A 15,880-nucleotide genomic window follows, 5' to 3' on the forward strand; every position below is an offset into this window, starting at 1 on the left:
TTTATCACAAAGCAAAGATCCACATTCCAGAACATTACGTAAGGCAACTCAGAATGCTCACGTATGCTCCCTAACCTTCCTTTGGAGGTGATCTCAGGCCTGAATTTTATGGCAATCATCTCCTTGCTAAGCATGTATCTTTCAACACTATAGCTGAATTTTCTTGCATTTCGAACTTTGTATAAATGGACCACAGGGTATGGACTCTTTTGTAACTGATGTTTTTGGCTCAGCATCCTTTGTGAGATTCATTCATGTTGTTGAATATAACAGTTGTTCATTCTTTTTCATGGCTGTGTAGTATGCCACTGTATGACTGTAGCAGTTTACTTACTTTTTTTATAGGTACACTTTATTTTTTATTTTATTTTATTTTTTTGCGGTATGTGGGCCTCTCACTGTTGTGGCCTCTCCCGTTGCGGAGCACAGGCTCCGGACGCGCAGGCTCAGCGGCCATGGCTCACAGGCCCAGCCGCTCTGTGGCATGTGGGATCTTCCCGGACCAGGGCACGAACCCGTGTCCCCTGCATCAGCAGGGGGACTCTCAACAACTGTGCCACCAGGGAGGCCCTATAGGTTCACTTTTATATAGTTTCTTTTTACCAGCTTTATTGAGTTATAACTGACAGATAAAATTGTATACATTTAAGTTGTACAACATGATGATTTGATTGTTTACTTATTTTCCTGCTACGGCTAACAGGTTTTACCCAACTTCCGGTTATTACAAATAATGCTGCTATGAGCACTCTTGTGTACGTCTTTTTTTTTTTTTTTGCGGTACGTGGGCTTCTCACTGTTGTGGCTTCTCCCGCAGCAGAGCACAGGCTCCAGATGCGCAGGCTCAGCGGCCATGGCTCACGGGCCCAGCCGCTCCGCGGCATGTGGGATCTTCCCGGACCGGGGCACGAACCCATGTCCCCTGCATAGGCAGGTGGACTCTCAACCACTGCGCCACCAGGGAAGCCCTGTGTATGTCTTTTGATGTACAAGTTCACATATTTCTGTTGGGCATATTCCTAAAGTGAGACTGCTGGTTTATAGCATAGGTTCATTTTAGCAGATGCCGCCAAACAGTTTTCAAAGTGGTTATACCAATCTAAACTTTCACCCAGCTCTATTTGAGAGATTCCCTTGGTCCACATTCTTACCACCAGTCTGCTTTGTCAATCTTTTAGATTTTAGCCATTCTGCTTGGCGTGTCATGTTATCTCATTATGATTTTAATTTGTATATCCCTGATTATTGCTGAGGTTGAACACTTTGAACATGTTAATTGTTCATTTGGATCTTTTTTTTATTGGGGGGGAATTGCCTGTTGAAGTCTTTTACCTACTTTGGGGTTGTTTGTTTTTTCCTTTTTATCTGTGGGAGTTGTTCATATATTTTGGATATGAGCCCTTTGTTATGTGTTGCAAATATCTCTTCCTACTTGTGACTTGCCTTTGTGCTCCTTTTCTTTCTTACTTCTTTCTTTCTTTCTTTAATCAAAGTATATCATGATATGTTTACATGCACAGAAATTCTTAATTTTAATGCAGTTAAGTTTATTTATTTTCTTTTTGGTTAGTGGTTTTTATATGCTGTTGAAGAAGTCTTTTCTATCCTCAGGTCATGAAGATAAGTCTTCAATATTACCTTCTAGTTCTGAACTATCCAATATGGCAGCCACTTGTGGCTATTTAAATGAAAGTTAATTAAAATGAAATAAAAATTTAAAATATTCAGCCCTTCAGTTACCTGTATTGAACAGCACAGATGAGAGAATATTTCCATTTTCTCTTGGTCTGTACTGTTCTAGAAGCTTTATTGTCTTGTCTTTCATAGTTAGATCTACAATCCACCTGGAGTTAATTTTTGTTTATGGGGCAGGGTGGAGGTAAGGTTTCATTTTTTTCTGTAAGGGCATCCAACTGTCCTAGAACCATATAATGACAAAGACTTCCATCACTGGTCTGCAGTTTCACCTTTGATGTAAATCAAGCATTCAAATAGGATCTGCTTGTCTCTGTGTTCTCTCGTTTCTATGTATTTGTACCCAAACCACATTGTCTTCATTTCTGTAGCTTTATAGTAAGTTTTAATATCTGGTAGAGCAAGTCCACCTACTTCCTGTTTCTTCAAGAGCGTCTTGATAATTCTTAGCCCTTTGCATCTCCTAATAAATTCCAGAATTGGTTTATCATTCTATTGTGTTTGTATCTTTTGGTCTATTTTATACTTTTTTATAATGTTTGCCTTTGTCCTGACCATATATATATTGTATAGAATATAAAGTGTCTGTCCTCCAAATCTGTCAATCCTTGAATATAGTCCCACAGAATATTTGTTTACTTTCTATTTTCAAAAACTTACTATGGGAAATACTCTTTGGAAATAAATGTGTTGTATGAGCAAAAATATTGCAAGAAGATCAATATTTGGAGATTCTGATATGGTTGTATATAATCTATAGAGCATTTGTGGGTGAACTGACCTCTTGAAACTTTTTGGAGTCTTTAAACCCAGGAGTATGGTATGCAGGTCAGGGTGTCCAGAAACAGATGTTTAATGGAGTTTGGAGCACAAGAGTTTATGAGGGAAAAGGAAAGCAGCAGAATTGGGCAGAGGAAGAAATCAGATCCAGACCTGACAAAGCTTTGGCTACCCTGGTGTGTTTGGGAGCATTTATTGTTGTGAGAGTGTCCGGTGTTGGGCTGAAATGTCCATATGCTGAGTCATGAAACCCAGGCTGCCCGGGAAGGGCAGGAAGAGAGCGACCCTAGGCAAAGCAGCACTCAGCAGCTGAGGCAGGCCCCTGGGAGCTGCACGTCCAGGCTGTGCATTCCCCACAGCTGGGCAGAGTGTCCTTCCCTGAAGGAGGACTGGGTGTGTCTGGCACTTCCAGGTCTACATAGCTCATTCTTAAGCTTTTTAATTGTCTCCTCCACCTTCTTTCCTGGCAATTCTGGGATTTCAACTTTTCTAATAGTGAGTTTGCAACCAAGACCCTCACCAGGATGTTGAATCCTGTATCCCAGGAGAGCACTCCCAAGTCAATAGACTCCTCTGAACCCACATTTATATTCTGGCCCCCTTGACCAAGCACCCTTAGAATCCAGTCCCTGGCATACTGGCTGGGCTTGCAGCACTTTTGTGGGATATAACCCCTCAGCATGTCCCTAGCTGCCACAGACTGTGACTTAAGCTAGTGATAGGAATAGTGACTAAGGAGGGGGAATTCCGAGGAACCTAGGCTCTTCTGCATGGTGTTCCAGCACATGGGAGTGCTAGTTCTTACTGGGGATTCGGGGATGATGGGCCACTTCTGCAGGCTCAGAAGGTCCACAGGAGTCCAGGAAGCCAAAATCTTCAGTGTCATCGCCCATATGTCTCTATCCCATCCAGGGCCTGACCAGCCTCTGCTGGGCGTTTAATCTTCATCGTCTTGTTCCTTAGCTTTCTCTGCCTTGTCGCTATAGGAGACAAGAGCTTCATTTTATGCAACCAAGGAGGCCTCTGGTTTTCACACCTGGCTTTCAACTGCCCATTACCTTCAACTCTTTATCATCTCTCTGTAGAACATCAATGATTCATATCAATAGCCATCCAGACCAATCATCTCTATAAAAACTGTTTCCCCCATACGTCTCAAGGGCCTGATACACGACCTCTGCCAGTGCCTTCACTTCGACCAGGACACCTTCCTCATGTGCCAACAGAAGGATGTGAACAACAGAACCAGCACCTTGTGTCAAGGGCTGTCTGAGTCCCACCCACCTACCATCAGTAAGGGGGACCTCCTCGCTGGCTGGCTCTGAACCCCATCTTATCACCTGCTTCCTCAGATCTCTCCCGAGCCAGCCATCACGGGTGAGGGTCTTCAGAAGCAGAGGCAGAGACCGACTTTGAGGTGCAAGATGTTTATGAGGGCTTGACACTTGGGGAAGGGAGGGGAGGCAGCAAGGTCAGGCACAGCAAAGGCTCAAACAGCAATGCTGGCCCCATGACACTCCGTCAGCGCAGCAGGGAGTGGCCAAGAGCTTTGGAATATCGTGCATTAGCTGAAAATGGCCCTAAGTATGTCCCTGTCCCGTGTGTCACTGGATGTATGCTCATGTAACCTCAGGCAAGGCAGCTCTCTGCAGCTGGAGGCTGCGTGCAGGCCACATCTGCATGGCTGAGCAGAAAGCTCTTTTATTTTTGTTTTTTTGCGGTACGTGGGCCTCTCACTGTTGTGGCCTCTCCTGTTGCGGAGCACAGGCTCCAGACGCACAGGATCAGCGGCCATGGCTCACGGGCCCAGCCACTCCGCGGCATGTGGGATCTTCCCGGACCGGGGCACGAACCCGTGTCCCCCGCATCGGCGGGCGGACTCTCAACCACTGCACCACCAGGGAAGCCCAAGCTCTTTCTTGAAGGGCATCTAGATGACAGCTCCATGTCTGCCACACATGATGCCTCTCATTTATGTCGATTTCCACAATGGTTAGTTCTGCATAGAGTTCTGGTACACCTTCCAACAGATACCTTCCTATGTATTCACTATTTTACCACTGTTGTAAGATTTATTATTTTTTTTTGGTGATTCCCCGTTATTTAAAAAAAATTTTTTTAACTAACCTATAGTTGATTTACAATATTGTGTTAGTTTTCAGTGTACAGCAAAGTGATTCAGCCATATATATACAATGTATATATATATATGTATATATATACATATATATATGTATATTCTTTTTCAGACTCTTTTCCATTACAGGTTATTACAAGATATTGAATATAGTTCCCTGTGCTCTACAGTGAATCCTTGCTGTTTATCTATCTTACGTACAGTTGTGTGTATCTGTTAATCTCAAACCCCTAATTTATCCCTCGCCCCCTTCCCCTTTGGTAACCATAAGTTTGTTTTCTATGTCTGTGAGTCTGTTTCTGTTTTGTAAATAAGTTCATTTGTATTATCTTTTTTTAGATTCCATATATGTGATATCATATAATATTTACCTTTCTCTGACTTACTTCACTTAGCATGATAATCTCTAGGTCCATCCATGTTGCTGCAATGGCATTATTTCATTCTTTAATGGCTGAGCAATATTCCATTCATCTGTCGATGGATATTTAGGTTGCTTCCATGTCTTGGCTATTGTAAATAGTGCTGCTATGAACATTGGTGTACATGTATATCTTTTTAAACTTTTTATATTCTACCTGATTATTCTTTTATATAGTATATACTAGTATGTAGAAATACATTTTAATATTGATGTTAGTAACCTTACTCACCTCATTTGTTAATTCCAATTGTTTACTTGTGGATTTTTAAACATATGTATCAGGTCATCTTGTAAACAGTGTTTCTTCTTTTCCAAACGTATACCTTTTACTTTTTTCTTGTACTGCTTTCTGCACGGGCCTGGTCCTCCATTATGACGGTAAATAGAAGTGGTCAGAGCAGGCATCCTTGTTGCCAGTTCAAAGGGAGAGCTTTCAACATTTCACTACTTGGTATGATGCTTGAAGCTTTCTACACTATTGGTTGTGTTTGTTGAAAATTTTGCACACACTTTATCAAGCTCAGAAAATTCCTTTTTATTCCTATTTTGCTAGTACATACATTAAAAAAATCAGAAATAGTGCTAAATATTATTCAACATTTTTTTCTGACTGATTTTTATTTATTTATTTATTTTGCAGTACACGGGCCTCTCACTGTCATGGCCTCTCCCGTTGCGAAGTACAGGCTCTGGACACGCAGGCTCAGCGGCCATGGCTCACGGGCCCAGCCGCTCTGCGGCATGTGAGATCTTCCCAGATTGGGGCACAAACCCGTGTCCCCTGCATCGGCAGGCGGACTCTCAACCACTGCGCCACCAGGGAAGCCCCTGACTGATTTTTGAACGTTAAACTAAACTAACATTCATAGAAAAGCCCACCTTGGTTGTGATGTATATTAACTTCTCTACATATTGCTGGACTCATTCTGCTGATCATTTGTGTAGTTTTACATTAAAGTTTATGAGTGAGATTAGCCTGTTATTTTTCTTTTTGGTAATGTCTTTGTTAGGTTTTGGTATCAAGGTTGTGCAGACCTCATGAAATGGTTAGGTATTATTTCCTTTTTCTATTCTTTGAAGGAAAATTAGATTGGTGCTATTTTTTCCTTAAATATAACTCAGTGAACTCACTGATGAAGCTGTCTGGGCCTGGAGTTTTCTTTGCAGGAAGATTTTATATTATAGACCTAATTTAAAATAGTAGATATAGGACTAGTCTGGTTTTATATTTCTAATTGTGCCAGTTTGGAAAACTGTATTTTCAAGGAACTTCTCCATTTCAATCAAATTTTCAGACTTATTGGCATAGAGCTGTTCATGGCGTTATCTCAGTGTCTTTTTATATTTATTTATTTATTTATTTATTTTTGGCTGTGTTGGGTCTTCGTTTCTGTGCGAGGGCTTTCTCTAGTTGTGGCAAGTGGGGGCCACTCCTCATCGCGGTGCACGGGCCTCTCACTATCGCGGCCTCTCTTGTTGTGGAGCACAGGCTCCAGACGCGCAGGCTCAGTAATTGTGGCTCACGGGGCTAGTTGCTCCGCGGCATGTGGGATCTTCCCAGACCAGGGCTCGAACCCGTGTCCCCTGCATTGGCAGGCAGATTCTCAACCACTGCGCCACCAGGGAAGCCCTCAGTGTCTTTTTAATTATTGAAAAATCTGTAGAAATGTTCCCTTTTTCATTTTTTGGCATTATTTGTGCTTTAACTAGTCCCAGGAGGAGTTTATTAATTTTATTAGTCTTTTCAAAGAATTAACTTTTGACTGTTTCCATTTATTTACACTTTCTTTGTGCTTAAAGGAATCTCTCAGAAGAATACTTTGCTTATACTTTTTTTTAAAACTTCCTTTATATCTTCAGAAAGGAAACTAACATTTTTTAAATTATTATTTTTTTTTAAATGTATTTATTTTATTTTATTTTTGGCTGTGCTGGGTCCTTGCTGCTGTGCGTGGGCTTTCTCTAGTTGTGGTGAGCGGGGGCTACTCTTTGTTGTGGTGCACGGACTTCTCATTGAGGTGGCTTCTCTTGTTGCGGAGCACCGGCTCTAGGCACGCGGGCTTCAGTAGTTGTGGCTCGCGGGCTCTAGAGAGCAGGCTCAGTAGTTGTGGCACACGGGCTTTGTTGCTCCGTGGCATGTGGGATCTTCCTGGGTCAGGGCTCGAACCCATGTCCCCTGCACTGGCAGGCAGATTCTTAACCACTGCGCCACCAGGGAAGCCCCTACTTTGCTTATTCTTATTTCAGGCTCATTTTTTTTATTACATGCTTTTAAAAACTTTCCATGTTTGCATGGCTCTAGCTACATCTTAATTCTGGGATGTAATATTTTCAAAAGCTTCCAGTGTAAAATATTTTCTAGTTCCCACTGTGATTTTCTAAATCCACGAGTTATTTAGGAGTATATAGAATTTTCAAATATGTAGATATTTTCTTACATTTTTTCTTGTTTTCTATCTTAATTGCATCACTGTCTGAGAATGTACTCTGTATGATTTAGAGCATTTGAATTTGTTGAGACTTGTTATATGGCCCAGCATTTTCATAAACATTCCATGTAGACTGGAGAAGAATTTGTGATCTGCAGTTGTGGGTGCAGTATTCTCTATATACCTATTAGGTAAGGTCTGCTTATCCAGTTGTTCAGATCTCTTTCTTACTAGCTCTCCATCTGCTCGTTTTAACAGTTACTGATATATGCATCTTCCACTATATTTGTAGATTTGTCTCTACCTTCTTGCAATTCTGTCCATGGTTTTGCTTTCTATATTTTGAGGCTATGTGTATTAGGCACACACAAATTCAGAACTGTTATGTCTTCTTGGTGAATGAAGCATTCCATCATTATGAAGCATCCCTCTTTACTTCCAGTCATGCTTTTTTGCCATAATGCCTACTTTCTTTTGGTAGTTTTTGCATGGTTTGTCTTTTTAAATTTTTGTTCTTCTTTCAAAAATTGTGGTACAATGCACAATTTACTGTCTTAACCATTAAAAGTTTAAAAATTGCGGTAAAAACTCTGTTAACATGAAGTTTACCATTTTAGTCATTTTAAAGTGTACAGTAAAGTACATTTACATTGTTCTGCAATTAATCTCCAGAGGTCTTTTCATCTTACCACACTGAAGACGCTATATGTGTATCCAGTTAACAATTCCCCATCCTTCCTTCCCACCCCCTGCTTGGCAATCACCCTTCCTACTCTCGAAGAATTTGTCTACTCTAGATGCCCTCATACAAATACAATCAGACAGTTATTTGTTTCTTGCTGCTGGTTTATTCCACATAGCACAATGTTGTCAAGGTTCATCCATGTTGTAGCATGTGTAGCATTTCCTCCCTTTTGAAGGCTGAGTAATATTCCATGGTGTGTATATACCACAATAAAAAAAACCTATTCATCTGTTGATGGACGCTTGGGTTCCTCCCACCTTTTTGTGATTGTGAATAATGCTGCTATGAACATGAGTGTTTAATATCTGTTTGAGTCCTTGCTTTCAATTCTTTTGGTTATATACCCAGAAGTGGAAGTGCTGGGTCATATGGTCATTGTTTAATTTTTTGAGAAACTGCCATAATGTTTTCCATGGTGGTCGCACCATTTTACATTCCTACCAGCAATGCACAAGTATTTTAATTTCACTACATCTTTGCCAACACTTGTTATTTTCTGTTTTTTGTTTTTGTTTTGATAACAGTTGTCTTAATGTGTGCGAGGTGATACTTACTCTGGACTTAAGTTGCTGTCAAAAGCAAAGGACCTTAGGGCACAAGGACCCCAAATCTTAGAATCACCTCCCTGTTCTGTCTACCCCTGATAGTTTTCACTCTTATTAACCTACCAGATGTTTCCAAGCAGATGTTTTGAGGAATACATTGTCTATTTTGTTTTAGTAGTCCTTAGTGGGAGGGTTAGTCTGAATTATCTGGACCACCATCACTTCTTTTCTGTATTTCAAGAAGAAATGAAGTGGGCCTTAAAGGTAGAAGGAGAGTAGGAGTCCATGGATTTAATATTTCTTTATTTTTTAACCCACGTTATTTCCCACGTCTATATTTTAAGTAACCTGGAGTAGATATCCTGGCTGAGTATTCGCAGTAGCTCACATTAACAGGCAGTGAATTTTATTTTTAGATTAAGTGGGAATAAAAAGAGAAGAAAATCCATGGGAGAAAAAGGAGTGGAAGAAGAAAGGGAGAGAGAAGGAGGACCTAGAGGGATAGAGATGGAGAAGGCAGAAAAGCGGGAAGAAGAAAAGAGAAAGATGAAGCAGGGAGAACAGAATTAAAGGAAGCTCCATTTAGTTTGACCAAGACCTGTAGCCAGCGCTTCTGTAGAAATCCAGAGTTACTACCTGCTTAACAAGCAAACAAACAAAAAATTCCTTTCACATTGTCCTTTCCTTGCCAACCATTCACTTATTTTCATGACTGGTCGTGGAAAAAGGAAACTAATTCATTCACTCAACCAATATTTATTAGGTACCCACTATATGCCAAGCTCTGTTCTGGGCACTGAGGAGAAACAAATGAACAAAACCTACACAAGCCCTTGCCCTTACTGAGCTTCTGTTCTAGTGGGCCACTGTACCCAAGGTACAGTGATTGAGGTGCTAAATGCTGTAACAAACAGATCACAACTTCTCAGCAGGTTAACATAATAAAGGTCTGTTGTCTGCTCAGCTGAGAGTCCTTGCATGTATTTTTGGTCATGCAGATCTGCCCTGCTCATTCAGAGTCACACTTCTGCTTCACGTCTACTGGCAAGAACTAGTCACATGGCCCCAAAGACAAGGGCATGGCTGGGAAATGTAGTTCCCAGTAACAAACACAAGTCTTTGGTGATCAGCAAACTGATTCTTCACATGGAAAGATACAGACAAGAAACTGAATAACAAATTATTTATTACTTTAGGAGGTGATAAATGCTATGGGAAAAATGCAGGAAAGAAATAGAGTGGGAGGAGGAGAGTATTGAAAATTTAAATAGACTGGTGAGAGACGGACTCACTGGGCTGAGCAAAGCTTGAAGGAAGCAGAGGCGTGAGTCATGTGAATATAGGGGAGACGGTGTGACTGGAAGAGGAAACACTCAAAAAGGAGCCCATTATGGCTGAAACAGAGCCAGCGGAGAGAGGCAGGAGATGAGCTCAAACAAATCAGAGGCAAATCGTGTGGGACTCTAGATTTATCCTCTGAATGAGATGAGAAGAAATCAGAGGAGAGCTAGGATTCGATCTGCACTTTATCGAGACCAGTGTGGTGGCTACATTGGGAATACACTGAATGGGGGCAAAGGGAAGGAGATAAAAGTGCATGGGACCAGAGCGGCAACAATGGAGGTGATGAGAGATGTAGGTTGCTAGATACATTTTGAAGGCAAAGCAGGATTTGTAGATGAATTGAAGATGGAGTTTGAGAGAAAGACAGGAGTGACTGTGGCCTGAGCAATTAAGAGATGGAGCTAGGGAAGACCATGGTGGAGCACGTTTGTGGGGGGAAGTCAAGAACTCACCTCTGCACATGTTGAGCTTGCGACGTCCATGCGAGTTTCACGTGGAGACGCTAAGAAGCTGCTGGACTAGGGTCTGAAGCTCAGGAGAAAGCCCTGGGCTTGAGCTACAGGTTTAGAGTCCTTTCTCAGGGTAAAGACGCTATTCAAAGCCTTGAGACCGAAAGAGAAGGGCAGGCAGTGTAGTTGAAAAAGAGAGACCCAAGGACTGAGCCTTAGGTCTGGACAGAATAAGATGTGGCCATTGCTGGGGATGGGGAGAAAAAAAGTGAGGGAAGGAAGCGGGCGTGAGTGGGGAATTATTTGGGGCTGTGGTTCATCAGATCAGAATCAGAATGGAGCACCATTAATGGTGACCAAGGGGTCTGTTTCCCCCCAACTCCACTCCTACCTGCCTGCCTCTAGCTGTGTACAATCCCAGTGGTCTGATGATGGGCAGGGCCGTCAGCTGCTCATTCCATGCTTCTGCACTCTTTCACCACCACCCCTCGCTCTCATAAAGGTTTGGTCATTCATTCAACAAATCTTTGCTGAATGCCTATATATGTGCCAGGCCCTGAGTGAACAAGCTAGACAAGGCCTGTGCCCTTCTGGAGCTTATACTCCATAAGGGGGCTGGGGCAGATAATAAACAATCAACAAATAGACAAACAAGAACATTCCTAATCCAGGGTAAAAGAATAGAAAATGTCCTGCTTTGGTGAAGGGGATCATGAAAATTCTCTTCCAGGAGGGGACATCCGAGCTGAGACCTGAGCGCTAAAAGGATGATGACCATCAGATCTGGGGGTCAAGGATCTGGCTGGAGGGAGGCTTGCAGTGCTGCAGGGGAATGTTGAAGGCCAGTGTGCTGATCATGGTGAGGAGCCCCCTCACATGGGACCTTGTAGGCTATGGTTAGGAATTTGGTTTTATTCTAAGTGTGACGAGGACACCTCCCGTGGGTTTAAGCAGAGGACTCACGTGACAACATTTCACAGACCTCACTGGGTTGGTCAGATGGAGAGCAGACAGTAGGGGGCAGAGTGGAGGCAGCGAAAGGAGTTAGGAGGGTTTTCGAGCTGAGGCCACAGGTGGCATCTTGCACTAGGATGGGCCAGGATGCACGTTGTCTTGGACGAACGGGTGGGTCAGGCAGCCACATATCTCAAGCTCTTCTCTGGGTCCAGGCCTATGCAAGGCCAAGAAAAGCACCTCCTAAAGAAACATGGGTGAGGTACAGTCCTTGCCCTCAGCTTACTGAATGCTGAATTACAGGAAACTCAGACCACACATATTAAGGTGCCGGGTAAACACAAAGCAACCAGTAAGTCAGTGCATAGGAGAGGCTGACTAGGTGCAGAAGGGGGACTGGAAACAGTAACTGGCTACCGCGTAAAGGGGAGACTTTGGAGCCTTCTCCAGACGGGCGGGGCGGCTCATTTTCCAGCGGGCAGCGGCAGAGGGTCGCGAGCAGCGCTGCCTCCCCGCCCCCAGCGCACGGCCCCGCGTGGCGGCGGGGCCTGGATTGTCCAAGAACTTGGCTCCGGGCTCCAGTTTCCCAACTCACTCGGAGCTCAGAGAAGCGGTGACTCAGGCGAGGGCCCTCCCGGCACGCCGCGTTCTCAGCCGGCCTGCAGTGACTCACCACCTCGCTCCCTCCCTCACCGCTGACCCCGGGCCAATCCCTTAAGGAGTCTACACCCCACTCTTCTCACTTGGCCGGGACAATTGCCTGGTGGAGTTTTTAGCTCCCCGGGGGCAGGGCTTCTGTCAGCAACCGCCCAGGTTCCTCGAGAGAGGCTTCTCCTAGGGTCTGGTGGAGCGTAAAACCCTTGGGTGGACCCGAAGGCCCCAGGCCCTCCCCGTGCACCAAAGAGGTCTTTAATGCCTGTGCATTCTTCTAATTTCAGAGCCTTTCAACAGCATTTTATACCGAATACAATTTCGCAAGTCTTGGTGTCCTGGAGGAATTTTCCCTTGGACACCTCTTGGTCAAAATTTGCTTGGGGAAAACAAAAAAGCAACCAGAGTAGGCCCCCAAAGTATGCAAAGCAGAGACCAGTGGCAATGGGAGGTGAGGGTGCGGCGGACTGACCAACGGGCCCCGGGGCGAGGGGACCACCGCGCGAAGGCGCGGGCCGAAGCTCTGCTCGCCCGCGCAACCGAAAGCGGGCGGCGAGTATCGCGAGAGCGCTCAGCTCCCCTGCAGCGAGCCCTCGGGCAGGAGCAGAGGCCCAGGCGGCGGGCGTGGGCTGCGGGGTCGCTCGCCTGGCTCTCCGGCTCGCATCTCGGCGCCCCTACTACCAGCGCGCCCCGTCGCAGCCAGGCGACCTTAGCGTCCCCCAACCAGCCTTGGGCCGGAGTGCTGCCCGCAGTCCTCCGCTCGCCCGGCCGCCGGCGCTCGCCGCCCGGGCGCCAGCGCTCGCCGCCCGGATGGGACCCGGCAGGTGGACTGCGGCGGGCGCACCCTCCTTCCGGCCCCGTCCCCTCTCCCGGACCCTCCCTCGAGCCCTGGCGCGCCTCTGCTCCCCGGCCAGAGCTCGCAATCTGCGCCCCCGAGTTACCTGCCTCGGGAAGTCCCAGTTCGCAAGCAGCCCGGACTGTAAAAGGGTGGATTCGGCAGAGCCCAAAACCACATTCCTAGGGGAGGGGTGGGGTCCCCATCTAGAGGGTCACGGATCGCATTACCGGCCGAGGGGAGGAGACAGCGGAAGGGAGAGTCAACAGGGGCAAAAGTTGCTTTTCGCTTAGTACTCCCGTCCCCCTCCCTAACGCGCTGCGATGCCGGTAGGCTCGGGGACACAGTGTCCGCCCAGGTTCCGGAGCCCGACGGCCCCGGAACGGTTTAGCAGGATAGAGGCATCTTTCCATACGCGGATGCTGCAGTCAGAGCGCCGCTTGGCCTGCAGGGCTGCCGGGCTCCGGGGCCCCGAGGGCGACCCCCGGCTGCCCGGGGGCGGGAAGCAGAAGCCCGCCTCCGGGCACCGAAGATCTAGAGCAATAACAGACGCATAAATAAATCAATGAGCGGCTCTTTGCTGCCAGCAGCAGGGAAACCTCGGGCTGATTAAATGCAGACGCGGGGTGTCTGCCAGGACAGGAGGGCGGCGGGGTACAGGGAACCGGCGTGGAGGCGAAGGGTGGGGGGAAGGGAGGCCGGGGCAGGAGAGACGGGAAAGACCCAAAGCCACATTTTTAAACATGGGGGGCGGTTTTAAAGGCCAACAGTACGGGGGAGGGGGGAGCCGGGCTGCGGGCCTCTGGACCTCCCAGCCACCCGGGGCAACTTTCCGGGCGGGAGGTGCGGCCCGAGGGGCGGCGCCGGCGGCGGGAGGCGGGAGTCCGAGGCCGAGGGGCGGGGGGGGGGAGCCACTTTAAAGGCTCTTTCTTACCCATAATGCTTTGTGGGGACGTTGACAAGTGGATCCAAGATGGCGTAGAAAGTAATGACAGGTAAGTGCTGACTTCCCTCTTCTCTGCTGCTGGGACCGCTCCGCTAGCTGCCGGAGCCCTCCGGAGAGAGGACCGGACTCCCCTCCGGTCCTCCAAGTCCCGGGAGGGTCGGCCCCGGTGCGGGCCTGGGGCCCAGACGGCCCGCGGCGGGGCCTGGGAAGCGGGGCTCTTCGAGGCGAGGCCCGGACGCTGGGGCTGTTTACAGCTTCTTTCCCTCCCTGGCCCCCTTCCCCTCCGCTGGGGGCCGCGGAGCCCTCGGCCCAGGCCGTGGAGGGGGCCTCGCAGACCCCGGCCGCTAGCCTGCGGGAGGCTTGTCCAGCCCACGGCACTCCGTGAGGGGGAGTCGAGCCGCCTTGCACGCTCCCCTCCTCCGGGTCGCGGCTGGGGGTGGGGAGCGTGCAGGCCTCCCACGCCCCGCTCGATTGCCCCCTCTGGGCTCGGACTTCCACGCGGGGTCGGGCGGGGGCCGGAGGGTGGGCGCGGGGAAAAGTGGGTCAGGGGTGCACCCCTCCCTCCCCCGCCGAGGGCTGTTGCCTGAGCTTCACTTTCTTTACCCCCTTTCTCCGCCCCCTCCTCGGAAATTCTCATTGGGCCACAAGCACATCAACAAGAATAAAAACAGAGGATCCTTTCCTGGAGATTCCTTCAAGACTTCCCTTTTCTTGAGCTAAGGGACCGCAGCTTTATCTAAGGAACTTTGATTGCTCTCCCCCCAAATTATTTGAGCCTCCTGCACCCTCCCCTTTGCTGAGGATCGTCCAGCCAGGGTTGGAAATCAGGGTCTTAGGATTCTTCTTGGATTGAGACCGTCAGGTTGTGTTTGAAACTCAAAATTGTTGTTCCTTCACCCTCACCACTTACACTTTTCAGGCAAATCGTTAATAGATGTGTAACTCCAGAGACAGTGGATTCCTAGATTTGGGCGGGGGGAGGGGGGAGAAAGCCGTCGTCCTGGCTAGTTTGTTCTTAATTTTGCCCTCTCTTAAACTCGTATGAATGGATTTCTTCTCCTTCATCTTTTCTTTTTTCTCCTTCTTTTTCATTCCATTTTTTGAAAGTAAGGTCAGTCAGATATGACATTTTTATGTTTGGATTTTAAGAACACTTTATAATTATTCTTTTATCACACAGAGAGGAAATGTTTTTGTTTTAAAGTAAAGCAAACAGACTCATTTACAAACTGCATACTGTACCATTTTGGTAACTTTTTCCATTTGAAATTTATATGCCCTTTCACTTCAGGCTGATAGAATGTTTGCTACATGTCTCTTACTGGTGTTGTCTAGACACATTTTACTTTTCTGTTTGTCTCAGGAATTGGATGAAGTCATTGATCACTAAAGAACTACAGTGCTGGTGAGATGTGTAAGGTGAGACTGCAGTTAAAAATGATTTACCTTTTTTCCTTCTTTATTTTAATCAAGTCATGAGGGTGAGACTGAAACTAAGTAACTTGATGGGGCCATCTTTATTTCTAAATCACTCACTCAGTCAAATGGGAGTAGAGGCAGGGCTGGATCTGGAAAGGACAACTGTGTCAAGTATACCAAACTTTTCAGCTACTGGAGCTTATCCAGAGCCAAATGTTATTTGCAGCCATCCTTGATTAGTATCTTCACCAGGGGTAATTATAGTTTGCCTATTTAAATTCCCTTGTGTAACTTTAATTGAATGTCTTAATTTTATCTGTGCTTTGGTGTCCATCACTTAGTCTGCATTGAGTGTTAGTGATTGTGTATGTGGATTTTGTGTGTCTACAGTTTGTGGGACTCGTGTAAAGTACACCCTTTCCGTTGGAAAGAATGATTTCAGGCAAATACTGCTTTTATTTTCTGAAAAATGGAACAGTGCTTGGCTCTCTCATAATTATTTGGAAATAAAAATGATAGTGCTGCAT

General features: G+C 46.3%; 1 protein-coding gene across 6 annotated transcripts in view; it reads left to right on the forward strand.

The window, feature by feature from the left end:
• The window catches only part of HELZ (helicase with zinc finger), a 179,075-nt gene that overhangs the window by 3,012 nt on the left and 160,183 nt on the right, over positions 1–15,880 (forward strand). For 4 of the 6 annotated variants that reach the window (XM_081219680.1, XM_081219685.1, XM_081219684.1 and 1 more), the window contains exons 1-2: positions 13,942–13,983; positions 15,298–15,353. The gene's annotated coding sequence lies outside the window, so the exon portion shown is untranslated. Of the gene's footprint in view, positions 1–13,941; positions 13,984–14,570; positions 14,797–15,297; positions 15,354–15,880 lie in introns of those variants that run through there. The other 2 variants (XM_081219681.1, XM_081219682.1) reach the window with 2 other exon arrangements.

This window comes from Mesoplodon bidens (genome assembly GCF_964165515.1).
Source record: "Mesoplodon bidens genome assembly, chromosome: 19".
NCBI lineage: Eukaryota > Metazoa > Chordata > Mammalia > Artiodactyla > Ziphiidae > Mesoplodon > Mesoplodon bidens.